This window comes from Vanessa cardui, chromosome 7 (genome assembly GCF_905220365.1).
Source record: "Vanessa cardui chromosome 7, ilVanCard2.1, whole genome shotgun sequence".
NCBI classification, from domain to species: domain Eukaryota; kingdom Metazoa; phylum Arthropoda; class Insecta; order Lepidoptera; family Nymphalidae; genus Vanessa; species Vanessa cardui.
This window is the reverse complement of record NC_061129.1, coordinates 12,487,968-12,505,206: the sequence shown is the minus strand read 5'-3', so window position 1 is coordinate 12,505,206 and position 17,239 is coordinate 12,487,968. Positions and strand designations below refer to the sequence as shown.

General features: G+C 31.9%; 1 protein-coding gene across 1 annotated transcript in view; it reads left to right on the top strand.

The window, feature by feature from the left end:
• Nucleotides 1-1,876: 1,876 nt before the first annotated feature.
• The window catches only part of LOC124531087 (calcium/calmodulin-dependent 3',5'-cyclic nucleotide phosphodiesterase 1), a 288,992-nt gene continuing 273,629 nt past the window's right edge, over nt 1,877-17,239 (top strand). Inside the window, exon 1 of the mRNA XM_047105541.1 lies at nt 1,877-1,989. The gene's annotated coding sequence lies outside the window, so the exon portion shown is untranslated. The remainder of the gene's footprint in view (nt 1,990-17,239) is intronic.

Sequence of the window (17,239 nt, the reverse complement as noted above, 5' to 3'; positions counted from 1 at the left end):
TTATCATTAGTTATTGTAGCTTGTGGTATCTCTTGTACCAAAAGGACGTAAGTACACATTTGAATGAAATTTAAACAACATTTTTTCCATTTTCCAAATCATTTAAAAATTTATAAATTTGTATAAGTGACTTTTCCAAGCTGATACGACTTGGAAGCATTCAAGAAGAGAGTCTACTCATCACTAAAATTCATCTGATGCAGATATTCATGGGCAGCAGCTTTTCCATCATCTCTCATCATGGCTCGTTCGCCACCTTAATCATACCAACATAAAAACATATTACTTATTCCAAAATCTCTGTGCAAGAAGGTTAAATAAAAAAACCGATTTCTTTTCCAATTATGAAAAGCAAGCTTTATTGAAATTTAACCTTATTTCGTTATATATTTTCATAACAGAGTTATATATTCCAAGAACAATTAATTATAAAATTTCGTGCGAGCTTATTAAATACAGATGCGTTAATGAATAACATTACACGAACGATGATGAAACAACAAACAATCTAATTATAGTCGATCATGGATATTACCACTAGATAACCTTTACGAAAACCGTAAAAGCGATTTTCGCTAAGCAGACGCTTCGAATGCACCACGTGATTTAAAATAAACAAACATTTAATCAATCTACTTGTAACGTGTTTAGCATACCTATCGAGAGAAAAGTTTTGTGGGCTCGGAAATAGAAAACAGTCTTTTTTATGATATAGGTGATGGTAAGTGGTCACCACCGTCCACAGACTGTAAAAAATATTAACCATTCTGTATATCACCAATGAGCCACCAGTTTTGGGAACTGATAAAGTATTATGCCCCTTGTGCTTTTGATAACTCTGACTCACTCACCCTTCAAACCGGAACACAACAATACTGAGTACTGCTGACCCAAAGCCCTATCACCAAGAATATAGTATATTCCAGTCGGTAAAAACATCGTGGGGAAACCTGCATATTTAAACGTATCTAATATCAATGAAATTGTGCTACATTTGAAAATAAAACGTGGTGTAATAAGCCTCCTCCATAAAAGGGAGAGCATTAGCCCAGCCTGCACATTTACAGGCTGTTACTTTACTAGAAAACATTTTTTTAAAACAATATATGTACACGAAATTACATACATACAGTACATAAGAGTTCTTTTGTATGTAGCTAATCCTGGGATCAGGTTATGCTTACTATCAAAATTGCATTGTTATCGGAACCAAACTCACATGCAAAGTATCGAGTCCGTTGTGGTTTTAATCCGGCTTGCAACGTTTGATCTGATCAAGGTCAAAAAACTATGTATGTAAAAGTATGCAAACAAATTGATAATTTCTTTTAAATATTTATAATGAATGATGAAGTTGAATATTCAATGATTCTCGAACAAGGATACTACCACAATCTTCACTTTGGATTTTGGTATTATAACCACTGGTCTATCTCTGTTTATTAATTCAAATAAATTTGGGGTATCATTATTATCATTTTACAAGAAAGAGTGTGTGTGTGTGTGTGCCCATGTGTATATATAAAATCGTCTAGAAGATAGATACTACGGCGAAGGACTAGCAGGCGAATTCATAATTAACCTGGACGATTACAACTCAAACGTTAAACCAAATTGTAAGCTTAGAAAAGCTACGTTTAGAAGGCTTTTTAAAGAAATATTTTTGATATGATAAGACCTTATCATATATAATATATAAATATAAACACACACAGGTACATCAAAGGGCATAAAAAGAAGTATGATAGTACTATTTTAAGACGTACTGTTATATACTATACAGTGATTAGCTTATCAGACTCCGATCGCCTATGATGAGATGGTCGCATTGCAGTTCGGCACGGCGCGGAACGGCAGACGTACCAATAACGCTAACGCGAAAGCACGCGTTACGTAAAGTTTCGGAACTGACTTTTTTTATCTTTCAGTTATGTGAAGTTGGTGTGAGTGACTTATTAGTGAAATTTAAACTTGGTGATTTCGATACTGGTAAAATATTTATAATTTGTTATAATTAATTAATAAGTTGATTAATATTAATAAGTTTCATTGACCACTTATAAATGTCGTCATATATAGAACATATAAATAATATTTTAGTTATTAAATTTCGGACGTATTGCTCGGGTTTTTTTCGCGGTTATTTCATATTATTAACCGGAAACGTTTGAATGAAAACTTCAAACAGCGCGGGAATGATATGGGCATATTAATTATCTCAAACTTTATGAAAATAATATCATATTGCGATCGTGGAATATTTAGTGGATTTTTTTATGATTTAAATATAGATTTACCGAGTTTTATCTTTATTGAATATATTTCACTTCATTGGTAAGTTAAACGCGTTTGTAATTATGCTTTCTAATAATTCTTATTCTTATCTTATATAAATAATCTTGAGTAAAAAGTGCTTTTACTAATCGTATAAAATAACATTGTTCTTTGAAATCGTATGTCATATTGTTAAAATGATTCTTCACGCATAAATATTAAGGAATGCATTCTATAGCAATTTTTTTTAAAATAATATATTTTTATGAGATGTTTGTAAAAATAGTTGTTATTGCTATTTAACGCAAAAAAATATATTCGTATTAACATAACAATTACATAACGTTTATATTATTTAATATTAACTAAAATTTCGTACGACATAATATTGATATATCATATAGCTGTAATTTCTGCAAATTAGAATATCAAATACAAAATGACACGACATAAAAATAGTAAAGCAGCTCAAGGCTACGGAGGTAGAGAGGCGTTTTTAAGTGGTAAATTTTCAGTTACTAATAACCATAGTGTTTTTAATTTAGATTGCGTAATAATTGTTACCATTTTAACCCACTATCCTTATATGTATATGACACCTAGTACAAAATACTGAGTAGGTACTCCTGACCCACAAAGCCCTATCTCCAAGAATATAGTATATTCCAGTCAGTAAAAACCTGCATGTCTAAACGTGTCTGATATCAATGAAATTCTGCAAATTTCAGAAATAGAGCGTGGTGAATAAGTTACCTCCTTAATAGGAGAGCCTCAGCCCAGCTATGGGACATTTACAGGCTGTTACTTTACTAGAAAAAAAGTTATTAAAACAATCTTATATATGTAAACGAAATTGCGGGTTATACTGTTGAGTAGGTACATGAGAGTTATTTTGCATTAATTTAGATTGCGTAATAATTGTTACCATTTTAACCCACTATCCTTATGTATGACACCTAGTAAAGCTGGTAGAACTCCACAGTAAAGCAATATTCTTGCTTTTTCTTAGTTATTTGTGCGATTAAAAACCTTATATAAATATAAATACTTTTCAATTTTTTCTTGACGTATTTATCAGAGAAATATATTATTTTAATCGTTAATATAATTCATCTCTTGATCGTTATGTTGTCCTGACCAAGGGAGACCAGCCTTGTACGTAGGACATATTATGCTACACACAGATACAATTTCACTTTCATAATTCGATGGGATTTTGCATTCGACGTGTTTTCCATAGCATGGCAAACGCTTTCAATTTCCGTACACCGGATAATCACCAAGAATGTTTCGACACAAAAACCCAATATCTATGTGAGGTTTGAACCTAGAGCGTCAGCACCTGCTGCAATCAATCAAGCCACTAAGCAATGAGGTAACCAAATTCTATAATTTTAATAGCTCACTTATATGATGCTGTAAAGCATAGATATGCTTTAATGAGTCTAATGTACGAACCGCAAAGATACAAGAAGTGGCTGAGTATCTATAATAACTTAAACTTTGCACTCTCACTAATCCTCTTACTATAATTTAAACAAGACTTTACTTCTACTGGAGTTAATAGTTCATAGTATAATCACTGAATATTATAAAATACAGTCCACCCGCTGCGTTTGTAAGCGATAAACTCAAAAAATACTAAAAGGATTTTTATGCGGTTTTCACCAATAGACGGCACTTGACTCATAGTTTAGGAATATACGTCATTGATATACGTATTATTTTGAATTTGCTGAAATTATAATGTTCCGGGTTTTTGTTCTCAAAAAAATATACCGACCGTAATAGATGTACGAGCATAATATTATGATATATAAGTTTGGTGCACACCGCTTATTATACCCATACGAAAAAGGGTCACGTGCTTGATAAATTGACGTGTCATTTTTATTATTCGTGTAATTTGTAACTTATTAATTATTATTTATAAGATTACAACTTAACACTTTATTCCACTCGTCTAAACATAATTATAGTATTCACACTCAAGAATATTAATATATCTCTTACAGAGACTACTAGAGGTACGATACATTAATCATTCATTCCTATAGAGGTATTCCGTAAGAAGAAATTCGATACTCGCAGCAGTACACGACCGTGAAATTTCAGAATGTATTATGCGACATTCACTATCATTACATTATATAAAACAAACTCGCTTACCGCAGTCTGTATATCCTTGCGTATGTTTAGATATTTAATTATTTTGATTGATTGATTTTGATGTGACTTTTAATATCTATATATAGTGATTCAAGAGGAAGGTTTATATGTATAATAATATTATGCTATAGTAGAGAAACGCAGTTAACTAGAAGTTTTTAATATGATGGCGTAAATAAACATATATTTTTGAGAAATTATGGCTAATTTAGGAAGAATTTTTTAGCAATACAGCATTAATATCCAATAACGTATATTAAATACATTTCATATAGAAATGCTTGCATACACATAGCACACTTTATAAGGATGTCGTATTATCGTTAGTTGTCAATATTTCACGACTGAGAAACGAATTATAGAATCGTAGTGCTGTGGACAATTACAATTGATTGCTGTTTGACGGTATCAGAGGCGATTTGATTGAGATAAAAAAGTTTACTGAGCGAGTCGACAGCAATCATCACCACTTTGTGTGCCCGAGAATCTTTCAATGCATTTGTTGCTAACAATACAATTTCTCTTTTTCTTCGAGTACCTGAAAGTTTTTATTTCACACGTTTCAGTTTCGATCTTTCGTGAAATTTTGAGTTTCTTCTTTATTTAAAAATTTCAAATTTATTCTTCTGCATTTTTTTAAATTTATTTCTTGTTTACAACCTGAAAAATACCAAGCGTTTGTATATTTAATTTTTTGATCAGACCGTCCGTCTTATCATTTTATTGTTACAGTCACTGTGATCCCATTTGGTTTTCAGTATTTAATCTTATTTATATCTTTTGATCTGTCGTTCATTAATATCTTGAGAGTAACGCAATGACTCATCATAATATCACATACTTTGCCATCTTCATATATTTTTTCCGCTTCATTATACTCTATTACCATAAACGAGACTAGAATTATTTCTTAAGACCAGACAAGTAATGATGTCTAGTTTTCAACCGACTTCCAAAAGGAGGAGGTTATCAATTCGTCTGTATTTTTTTTTTTTTTTTTTATGTTTGTTACCTCATAACTATTCACTGGGTGGACCGATTTTGATAATTTTTTTTGTTTGAAAGGTAGTGCTTCCCGTGGGGTCCAATTTTTTTTTATTTTTTTCCGATTATGGTATCCATATGAAAACGACATAAGTCTTAAATTTGCATTATGTATATGCGCGACAAATAGGTGAATAACTGAAAATCACGTTAACCAATTTGGATAATTCTTTTTTTATTATAAAATATATACTTCAAGGGTAATTTGGTGAAAGTTTAGTAAGGTTCTGAGCACAGGATCCATGACAAAGTAACGGAACGGAAGGGAACGGAACAATTCTGAGGAGCACGTTAGCGATACTCAGTCGAATCTTTTATTTGTAGGTTATTTGGATATTTGAGTCACCTTCCGTAATGTGGTTATGTTTATGTAATTATCATAGTCGAATATTATAATCAACTAGCTACCCACCCCGGCTTCGCACGGGTGCAATACTGATACTAAATATACTACAGAATTTGTTTATTTACGACATCACATCGCAAACTTCTAAAATTATCAGTGTTTCTTTACTATATTGTTCATTTATTATATACACAAACCTTCCCCTTGAATCACACTATCTTTTAAAAAAAAACCGCATCAAAATCCGTTGCCAATAAAACCCTACAGTATATCTATCAAAAAACAATACGAGAATACTTTAACAAATATGTTTTTTACAGATTACCTTTTACACAATAATATACTGGATCAATCAAGGGGCTCGTATCGCTTCTTTCTTTTGATTGTTGGGGCAAGGGCACCGTGGCTGACACCGGCTCCAAATATACCAATAATTATAACTACATGATATAATCGTTAATCGACTTTTAAGTAGTCTAATATTTTTCATTTCATTTAACTTAGGAAGACTCTAAAAAATATGTTGAATACGCAATTATTTTTATTACTTTTTCGTGCATATTCATTTGTTTTAAAATAGTGTTTTGTTTGAAGTCGGTTTTAGAGACATAAGTATATAGCAATACATGGAATGAAATATCAAAATCAAAATATACTTTATTCAAGTAAGCTTTTACAAGCACTTTTGAATCGTTATTTAACAACGGTATCAAATGAAGCTACCACCGGTTCGGAAAGTAGATTCTACGAAAAGGAACCGGCAAAAACTCAGTAATTTCTCTTTTTCAACATTTAATAATACTGTCAACTACTACAATATGTCCTGTTCGGAAGTCAACAAGTACAGAATAAGATACTTTTAGGTATTCCTCGATTACTAGTAAATTAAATTTCATTTCTAAGTTTCGCACTATGAGAATGTACGAGTACATATATTATTTAATTATTCACGAAACCTTGCAACAGCGTTTGATTGATTGGCTGTTAACATTTTTTAAAATCCGAACTTCACGTTTTGTTTTTGACGCTGGATTTAAAAATATTCTCGACGTGAAATTTGTTAGTTTTTATATGTGTTTCGTTTGAAAATTTTAATTGTTATGTTACGTAATCTGTCAATAAGGAAATGGGTGGCCTGGTGACGAATCCAATTTCCTGCTGCCATTCAAAGATAGACATCACACATGATAAGGCAAAAAGTTAGAATCTTCGGACGGGATAGTTTTGATTGCTCTTCCATTACACGCTTAACTGTTCTACCACAGCTAAAGCCATAAGTATATTAAAAAAGCAATTACAAAAACACTCTGATTCCTTTCCTATTGTAGATGTTAAAGAATAATGGTGCACATAAACGTTTATATCTAAATATTATTGGTATACATGGCGCACTCCAGTGAAGCTTCCAGTAGTAGTAGTTTATTCATATATATAAAATTATGTCCATTTAGTAGATAATCAGGCGCGGCTAGGGGGCGTTTTATGGTGATTAATATATTGTAATCGAATTTAAGTTCCTGACTCGTGAAATACATATTAAATGCCTTTAAAAATATGATGCTTTTTTTAGGCAAAAATATAAATTCGTAGTAGGGAAATTTTATCAGGCATATTATTTATAAAAAAAATTTTAACAAAAAGAAAAACCGACTTCAAACAAAACACTATTTTAAAACAAATGAATATGCACGAAAAAGTAATAAAAATAATTGCGTATTCAACATATTTTTTAGAGTCTTCCTAAGTTAAATGAAATGAAAAATATTAGACTACTTAAAAGTCGATTAACGATTATATCATGTAGTTATAGTTATTGGTATATTTGGAGCCGGTGTCAGCCACGGTGCCCTTGCCCCAACAATCAAAAGAAAGAAGCGATACGAGCCCCTTGATTGATCCAGTATATTATTGTGTAAAAGGTAATTTGTAAAAAACATATTTGTCAAAGTATTCTCGTATTGTTTTTTGATAGATATACTGTAGGGTTTTATTGGCTGACACCGACTCCAAATATAACAATAATTATAACTACATGATATAATCGTTAATCGACTTTTAAGTAGTCTAATATTTTTCATTTCATTTAACTTAGGAAGACTCTAAAAAATATGTTGAATACGCAATTATTTTTATTACTTTTTCGTGCATATTCATTTGTTTTAAAATAGTGTTTTGTTTGAAGTCGGTTTTTCTTTTTGTTAAAATTTTATTTATTTTTTGATTTTAAGTGAAGCTGATGTTGACTAACTAATTTTTTTAATATGGATAGATTAAACGTTCCGTTTATATGAGTCAGAAACTACTTCGAGGACAATTTCAAAGGAAACTTGCGAATAAAGCAAAAATAGACTTTCGAAAATGCGGATTTAATACGTCACGCGGCGTAAACTACAAGGATCCCTCGAAAGAGCTGTAATCGAACTCAGCAAAAAAAATTTGAAAAAGACCAACTATATTTCGTACATCATATGACATCACATCACATACACAAAATTTGATTAAAGATAGTAAGAAATTCTGCCCCATATCGCACCCTAACTGCGAGCCGTATAGGAGTTCCATCACTACATAGTATAAAACGAAGTCGCTTTCTCTGTCCCTATATCTTTAAATCTACGCAACGGATTTTGATGCGGTTTTTTTTAAAAGATAGTGTGATTCAAGGGGAAGGTTTGTGTATATAAAACATGAACAATATAGTAAAGAAACACTGATAATTTTAGAAGTTTGCGATGTGATGTCGTATATAAACAAATTCTGTAGTATATTTAGTATCACTATTGCACCCGTGCGAAGCCGGGGTGGGTAGCTAGTTGATTATAATATTCGACTATGATAATTACATAAACATAACCACATTACGGAAGGTGACTCAAATATCCAAATAACCTATAAATAAAAGATTCGACCGAGTATCGCTAACGTGCTCCTCAGAATTGTTCCGTTCCCTTCCGTTCCGTTACTTTGTCATGGATCCTGTGCTCAGAACCTTACCAAACTTTCACCAAATTACCCTTGAAGTATATATTTTATAATAAAAAAAGAATTATCAAAATTGGTTAACGTGATTTTCAGTTATTCACCTATTTGTCGCGCATATACATAATGCAAATTTAAGACATATGTCGTTTTCACATGGATACCATCATCGGAAAAAAAAATAAAAAAAATGGGACCCCACGGGAAGCACTACCTTTCAAACAAAAAAAAAATTATCAAAATCGGTCCACCCAGTGAAAAGTTATGAGGTAACAAACATAAAAAAAAAAAAAAAAAAAAAAAAAAAAAAAAAAAAAAAAATACAGACGAATTGATAACCTCCTCCTTTTGGAAGTCGGTTGAAAACTTCCGAACAGATTTTATAAGATTCAAGATTCAAATTAATTTCTTAAAACAAAAGCACTCAGATGTATCGAGATTACTCTCATTTTATTTCCGTAAATTCCTTTTTAACACAAACTTTATAAAAAAAAGAATCATATAAGCCTTCGATGAAAGACGAAGTATGAGAAGAACGTAATGAAATTCTTTATCTTTGGATTGGATCGAGGGACAGGAAATTCGCATTTCATAGAAATACTTTGACATACATGTTGGAAACAATCTCTTGCTTGTAAAGTTAAAGATATATTAATGCCTATATCATGAATAATATAACGACCTAAATAGAGGTTTTAGATGATTTTTTTAGTTCTCAGCAGTCTTTACGTGTCTTGTCTTGTTATATTAGACTCAAGGGTGATTGTGTTTAATTTTATAATCAATAAATAAATTTGATACGATTTTAATTTTATTGATGCATTATATGAATAAAATTATCTTCTAAAGTTAACAGTCTAAATTCTTGATCGAAAACAAATTTCATAAAAGACTAATTTTAAAAATAGAACATGATACTTAATGGCTTCTTAAAAAAATATATATCTATAAAATGGAACGTCGTGGTAGTTGTTATTAAAGTTTAAAATTCGAATACATATTTTTAAAAAGTGTTGTTTTTTTAAGGTGTAGTTTTATCATCAATCACAGTGTACCCACGCCAAGTGATCTCTCATCTTCAGCCTCCACTATCACCTCATATTTGACATGTATCGATATTACATAATATCGCACCATCCCCTCTCTCTTTCAAATACGTTCGTACAGTGTTCTTTAAATAGATCTGGAAGTTCTGAATTAAAATAATAAAGTTCAATACATTTAAGGCGGTTTGAGAGTATATTCTTGGTTAAAATTAAGAATAACATTTTATTTTTAAACGTCCATCCATAAAAATAACTTTATTTAACAAGTAAATTATTTGCAGCAGTACCTTTGTTTGGAAGACTTTTTATTCGTTTTCGTTGTGCCAGCCATTGGCTGTTACGTATCTTATAAAATATTGAATAGATTAATCCAATACACAATACATCGCAATGTCAATTTAGAAAAAAATGGGACAATTTTTTTTATATTTAAATATTTTTTACGTAAAATGTAATTTCAAAAATGGAACATAACAGTTATTTATTGATCGTCATAAGTTATAGAAATAAAGACAAACGTACAAACAACTCAAACCTAAGAAACATTGCCGATAGATACGCTGAAGATTAATAAATAGTGTATTCCATATAACCCAATACACCAAAGATTTATGAATAGGATAATAATTAATCGCCACATTTCATTACCAATCAAAGAACTAAATAAAGGAACGAAAGATCAAATGATTGATTGAACGCAATTGAATGAATTAATTACGGCTGCTTGTATTAATACCTTTTTATATTAGTGAAAATCTAATATTGGTGAAATCAGTAATTCATATATATCTATATTTATTTATTTATAAAGTACTGAAGTTGAAGAAGAAGTACCGAAGTACTAAAGTTGAGTAGTTCTCGCTTTTGGGATCTTATTTTTGCCTATTAGTACACTTACTCCCTATTCATCCGGTACATAATAATTACTTAATTAGACTCTATACATATTAATAAATACAACAACAACAACAGCAGCCTGTAAATTCCCACTGCTGGGCTAAAGGCCTCCTCTCCCTTTGAGGAGAAGGTTTGGAACATATTCCACCACGCTGGTCCAATGCGGGTTGGTGGAATACACATGTGGCAGAATTTCTATGAAATTTGTAACATGCAGGTTTCCTCACGATGTTTTCCTTCACCGCTGAGCACGAGATGAATTAAAAAGACAGCACATGAATCAGCGGTGCTTACCTGGGTTTGAGCCTGCAAACATCGGTTAAGATGCACGCGTTCTAACCACTGGGCTATCTCGACTCGTACTGGGCCATCGCGACTCTATTAATAAATACGCTCTAAGTGTATATACCTACGATATCTCAACTCAGTGTTCAGCTTGCAGATTTCGAATAATTTATCGTTTTGAATGTCAACATGCATATTTATTTAACTAAAAAAAAGAAATTGGGAAAAAATTGCTGAAACAACCAACGAAACTACAAACCAAGAGAGCGTAGGAGAGCTATTATAGTTGAACAATTTTTTAGATCTGCAAATTAGTCCATTGAACACTGTCTTCGTAAACAAAGCGACAAAGCTTGGATAATCCTCAATGCAACGGCGCTGGCCATCTAATGCTTGCTCCATTTGTCCAATATTACAGACCCTTAAAATACAGGCTTAACTACCTTATACGATTTTTATATTCATATTATATTTTAAGTATTTAAATTATAAAATTCGTCTGTAATATGAGCGACACATTACTGTAATTTCAACACGTCCTTTCCAGATAAAAAAGGTTTAATAAATATATTTTTTACATGATAAATAAGACAGTGTTATATAATTGGAAAGAAACATCGTGATAACAGCATTTGCTGCTTGAAAACCTGCCACTAACCCTTATTGGGACAACATAGAGGTACAAGTACCAAACATTATTTTTATTCGAAGAGAAATTAAAACAACAGTAAGCCATTTAAGGGTTATTATATTTACTTTAGAATAAATTATGTGTGAAAAATTTAAACAGACGGTGGAACTTTCGAGTGTAAGCAGTATATAACCCTTTGACCTTTCCGAGTTGCCAAGAATTGAAACGATATTAAAAAATGCATTGTTTTGTCATAGCGCGTACAATGTACACGTTTTGGCAATAGGAATACTTATAAGAATGTGCTAAGAGATATTTTTTACTAAAAAAAATCTTTTATAAAATTTGGAATAAGACTAGTCAAGTAACCTTAATATATTTTATTCTGTGAAACGGAACGTAGATTATGCTGAGATGAACACGTGAAAAGTTGAGTAGATACTCCTTTTATCTAAAGTGACACAAATGTATGTAAAATAAAGAAATCTTAAAGGTAACAACCCGAGTCGGTTCTTAAATTATATTTTATAAAATATGTTGCGTCAAAGTTTCTCATGAACATGTCAGTGAAAACGAAAATTAATTCAAGAGTATGTAAATCCAAACCACAAACGAGGTCGGACCTGAATAATGAAACTTAAATTTTCTTATGTTAATAATTTTACCTTCATAAAGTTTTTAAGAACTATGATTGTAACACGCCGTCTCTCCTTTTGCTATGCTTCTGTTATGCTAATACATTTGACACTGCTTATTTTTTATTGCAAGCTGATGAGCAACCCACAGTGGTCACTACAAACATTGTTGACCACTTATCTGGTTAGGCGTTAAAATGTTCGTCAACGTGACGTGGTTCATTATCTTCGCCATTTTTTTCTTTTTATGTTATAGGCGGCAAACGAGTAGGATGGAAAATGGCAAAACTGATGGAAAGTGATTACCACCGCCCATGGACATCTGCACCATTGGGGACTTGCAGACTCGTTGCCGGTTTGAGGAAGGGATACGCTCTTTTCTTGAAGGTACCCAAGTCGCAAGTCGTAACGGTTCGTCGGCGATATTCTATGCAAGGGAATCGAGATTATTTGTAATTACATCATTCACTCCCAGAACTAGCTGATAACGGACGAGACGGGCCTGCACGACCGAGCAGACGATTAATTTTTACGATTCAGCGAAAAATTTACGGTAATCGACTAACAGTGAGGTTAACACAATGTAAATTAAGTTTATTCCGATGAAAATAGAAAATATAATATATTTTATAACGATGGTACAACGCGCCAATTTTAAACAAACGATAATAATTTTTCAAACAATACACAATGTCATTTAGATCCAGCTTTAATATTATTGTTCAACGTTCCAAATAATCCGACGCTGTATTCCATTTTGGCCTCTATTTATATTGTGATAAGAACGTCTTATTATATGTGTCAGTTTATGATATTCATTTAATATGACCTTGTTTCCATCCATTTTATCCTTTGGATAACGGGCAGGGAATAACGTATTATGACCACTCGAAAGCCGCATATTGTCAGATATTTTCTTCGAGAATTTTTGTTTATATATAGTTTTTTAAATGTTTAGTCATATACTGATAGTTGATATATCTCAGTGTTTTAAATACGTGGATTTTAACCAAATATAGCTGGTTGAGAGAGTTCAAATTAAAAGTAAAGTAACAGTCCCATTGTTGGGAGAAGGTCTCGTCTCTTTTTAAGGATAACATTTCGTTACTTAAATGTAGCATGGTTGCAAATATGTTTGGAATTCTTAGGCACATTAAAATTTTGAAAATTTGACGACCTCCGTAGTCGAGTATTGTGTACACCGGTTTTCATGGGTACGTCTATCCGAAGTCCCAGTTTCGATTCCCGACCGATTTGATGTAGAATAAGTTAATTAGAAATTTTCCAATTGTTCCTTTTCTCTGTTTCCTAGTTGTCACCGTAATTCTCGTTAGGAACTGAGCGATCTATTAACACCGTTATCCACTACGATATGACTGTACAAATTAATTCAAAAACTATTTAACTGTGCACACAAAATAATCTGCAACGATATTATAAAAAAAAAAAAAAAACTTCGTACAAACGGACAGCTCAGATATATCGCAACGATAAATCCTTGCCGTCTATTGGCGTCGTAAGAAAATATGATATGTTTGCTCATGGTCCAGTAATATCCGGTACATTTACGAGCTGTTACTTTATAATATGTTGATATTGGTGTATTCCGGTTTAGTGGTCTAGTGAGCCAGTGTAAGAAAAGGCACAAAGATTATCTTATTTCCCATGGTTAGTATCGCATTGTTATATAGGGGATGATTTATATTTATTACAGTGCTTATGTTTAAGCTTTATGCAGCTTGGTAGATACCCATTCATCAGATTTGAGCAAGCAGTAATACTTGATACTGTTGTGTTCCTGTTTCAAATGTGAGTGAGCCAGTGTAACAACAGGCACGAGAAGCATAACATCTTCATTGTCAAGGTTAGTGGCGCATTGGCGAAGTAAAGGGAGGTTACGAAGGGATGGTTAATATTACTAACAGACCCAATGTCTGTGATCACTATTCCTTTTTGTTCATTTTTAGTCGTTTTCGCTTCATCTCGACATAATCATAGTGATTTATAATCATAAATAATATACGTATGTAGCGCTGTCCACTGTATGTTAGAATGTGTATTAGGCTTTATTTCAAGCGCTGTAAGAACGATTTATTACTAAAATCTGGAAAACTCATTTCGAGTGACCTTCTCATCCCCATATACATTCTCAACGTACTCCGGATATTACTGGTCATTTTTCTCAAGTAGTTCTATGTACATAGATACGAACTTAACGTTAGCATTATTTATGATAATTTACTATTCTGTTCTATGTTGAATATGACTCTACACACTATTATTAATCTTATATATGATTATTTATCATATATTCATTGATTGGAGGCTTAAAGGAAATTTGATTTAATATTTAGTAATGTCTGTCAATCAAGTCTGCAAATTTCCCAATGCAGGGCTAAGGCCTCGTGTGGCAGAATTTTGTTTTTGTTGGCGGACGGGCCTATGGGCCACCTGATGGTAAGTAGTCACCATCGCCCACAGACAATGACGCTGTAAGAAATATTAACTTTTCCTTACATCGTTAATGTGCCACCAACCTTGGGAACTAAGATGTTATGTCCCTTGTGCCTGTAGTTATATTGGCTCACTCACCCTTCAGACCGGAACACAACAATACTGAGTACTGTTATTAGACGGTAGATTAACTGATGAGTGTGTGGTACCTACCCAGACGGGCTTGCACAAAGCCCTACCACCAAGTAAAAGTAGAATTTTGTGGAAGAATTTCGTTTAAATGGCACATGTGGTTTTCCTCGGGTGTTTTTATTCACCTCATAAACACAAATTAAGCACGTGAAAATGTAGTGGTTGCCTGGGTTTGAACCATCGATTAAGATGCACGCGTTCGAAACACTGGGCCATTTCGGCTGGTTAAATATTTTATACAAATTACCAAAACTAATAATACCAATTTTCAGGCATAGAAACTAATCTCAAGAATTAGGTTACCTGTTAACTTTAAACTCCGACGCAAATGAAAATTTATTGAACGTTGTATGATATACTACCCAGTTTCGTGTCAGTTCTTCTCGGTAGAATCTACTTTTCCGGGCCGGTGGTAGCTTTCCAATGAATTCAATACCTTAATTAACCTAACAAAAGTGTTTTTTGAATTTACTTAAATACATAATCTTTTGATTTGTTTTGTTAATAATAAGCTCCAATGAGAGGCTGGCTGTGGATTTGAATCCCTTCTGTAGTTGTAAAAACAGTTAAACATTTAAACAATCGTAAGGTTATATTAATATTTGTCAATTGTAATAGTTACCAAACTGTTTATATTTTACTAAATCTTTGTAAAAGTCTGATGGAAACACTATATCTCGTACTATTGCCAAACATTATTTATTTATATTAAACTAGTATATAGTAGCGCTGCATTTTGGCTTGAAGGATGGTTCAAAGTCACATTGAAAATTATTATTTAATTAATAATTCAAATTGCATAATATGCAATATCTGATATTTTTGAAATTGTTTGACTTTCTGTAGGAATACTTTGAGTCGAAGGAAACAGAATCGATGTTGAAACAAAAAAAAAAGTATGCTTACTTTTTAATTACATTTAAACTTCAAAAGATTAGTATATACTCTTTTTCTCAATAGTAATAATTTATCAAGTTGTACACATTGTATATAAAATAACTAAATATTAAAAGTAGCTTCCTAGATTGATTACAAGCTATTTTAAAAAAGAGTATGGAATAGTTGTAGTTCTAGTAAAATCGTCTTGGTCTTCCATACAAATAGTAATAAACTAAACGATAATCTGACGAATGTATGTAAAAGGTCTATTTGTATGTTCGTTAATAAAGAGGAATTGCTAAGCAAAACAACTGCAATGAATAATATAAATTTGAACTATTCAATCATTGCAAAATATTTTTATATTTTTCAAAGATTAATATGCATTTAGGTACTGCTCAAAAACAAGTGAATTTAGATATTAAATGCAATCAATGCTTTTATAAATAATTCATTACATTATTAACATTTCATTTTAAACAATAAAATTTAAAAAAAGTGTTTTCTAAGCATTGCACTATATCATCTGTAAAATTCATATCATACAGAAATAGAGTTTTAATATCAACATCTACAATCATAAGAAAAGAAAATATTCATATACAAATCTTAGAGATTCAGATGTTCCCAAAACTTTTCCCGAAGTGAGGATATTAATCATAAGAAAAAAAACTCGAGAGTTGCGAAAGACGAAACATCTGATCAACGGAGCTAACTCAAACTCAGGGCTTTACATAACAACTTTTTTAAAGGGATATGATGAAATATGCTATCTTTGTTTTTCTAATGTCGAATCAATCTGACAGAAAGAGAGAAATACGTTTAACTGTACGTTAAACAAACATTTTGTAAGTAAGACCGATAGTATCGTAAACATTACTAAATATTCAAGTATAAGTCTTCACTCGCCAGATGTGCTATAATTTACCTGAAACTAATATTTATCTTACGCATAGATTCGCGTTTCGAGATAATAAACTACTGAAGGGTAAATTTTACGTGATTTTCTATATATCAGACGTCAATGTATATTAAAATTAAATATAGTATAAATTTTCAATATTATGACGACCTCCGTGATCGAATAGTGTACACCGGTTTTCATGGGTACGCTACTCCGAGGTCCCGGGTTTGATTCCAAGCCGAGTCGATGTAGATTATCATTAATTTTCTATGTTATATAGGGTCTGGGTGTTTGTGGTACTATCGTTACTTCTGTTTTCCATAACACAAGTGCTTTAGTTACTTACATTGGGATCGGGGTAATATACATATGTGATGTTGTTTCATTTTTTTTTCTTTTATGCGCAGTACCGTCCGCTAGGCGTTATGTGACGAATATCTATCAAAATTTACGAAGGTGTCATTTTAACTTTTTGTTATTAACATTTTCTGATACGATTATTAT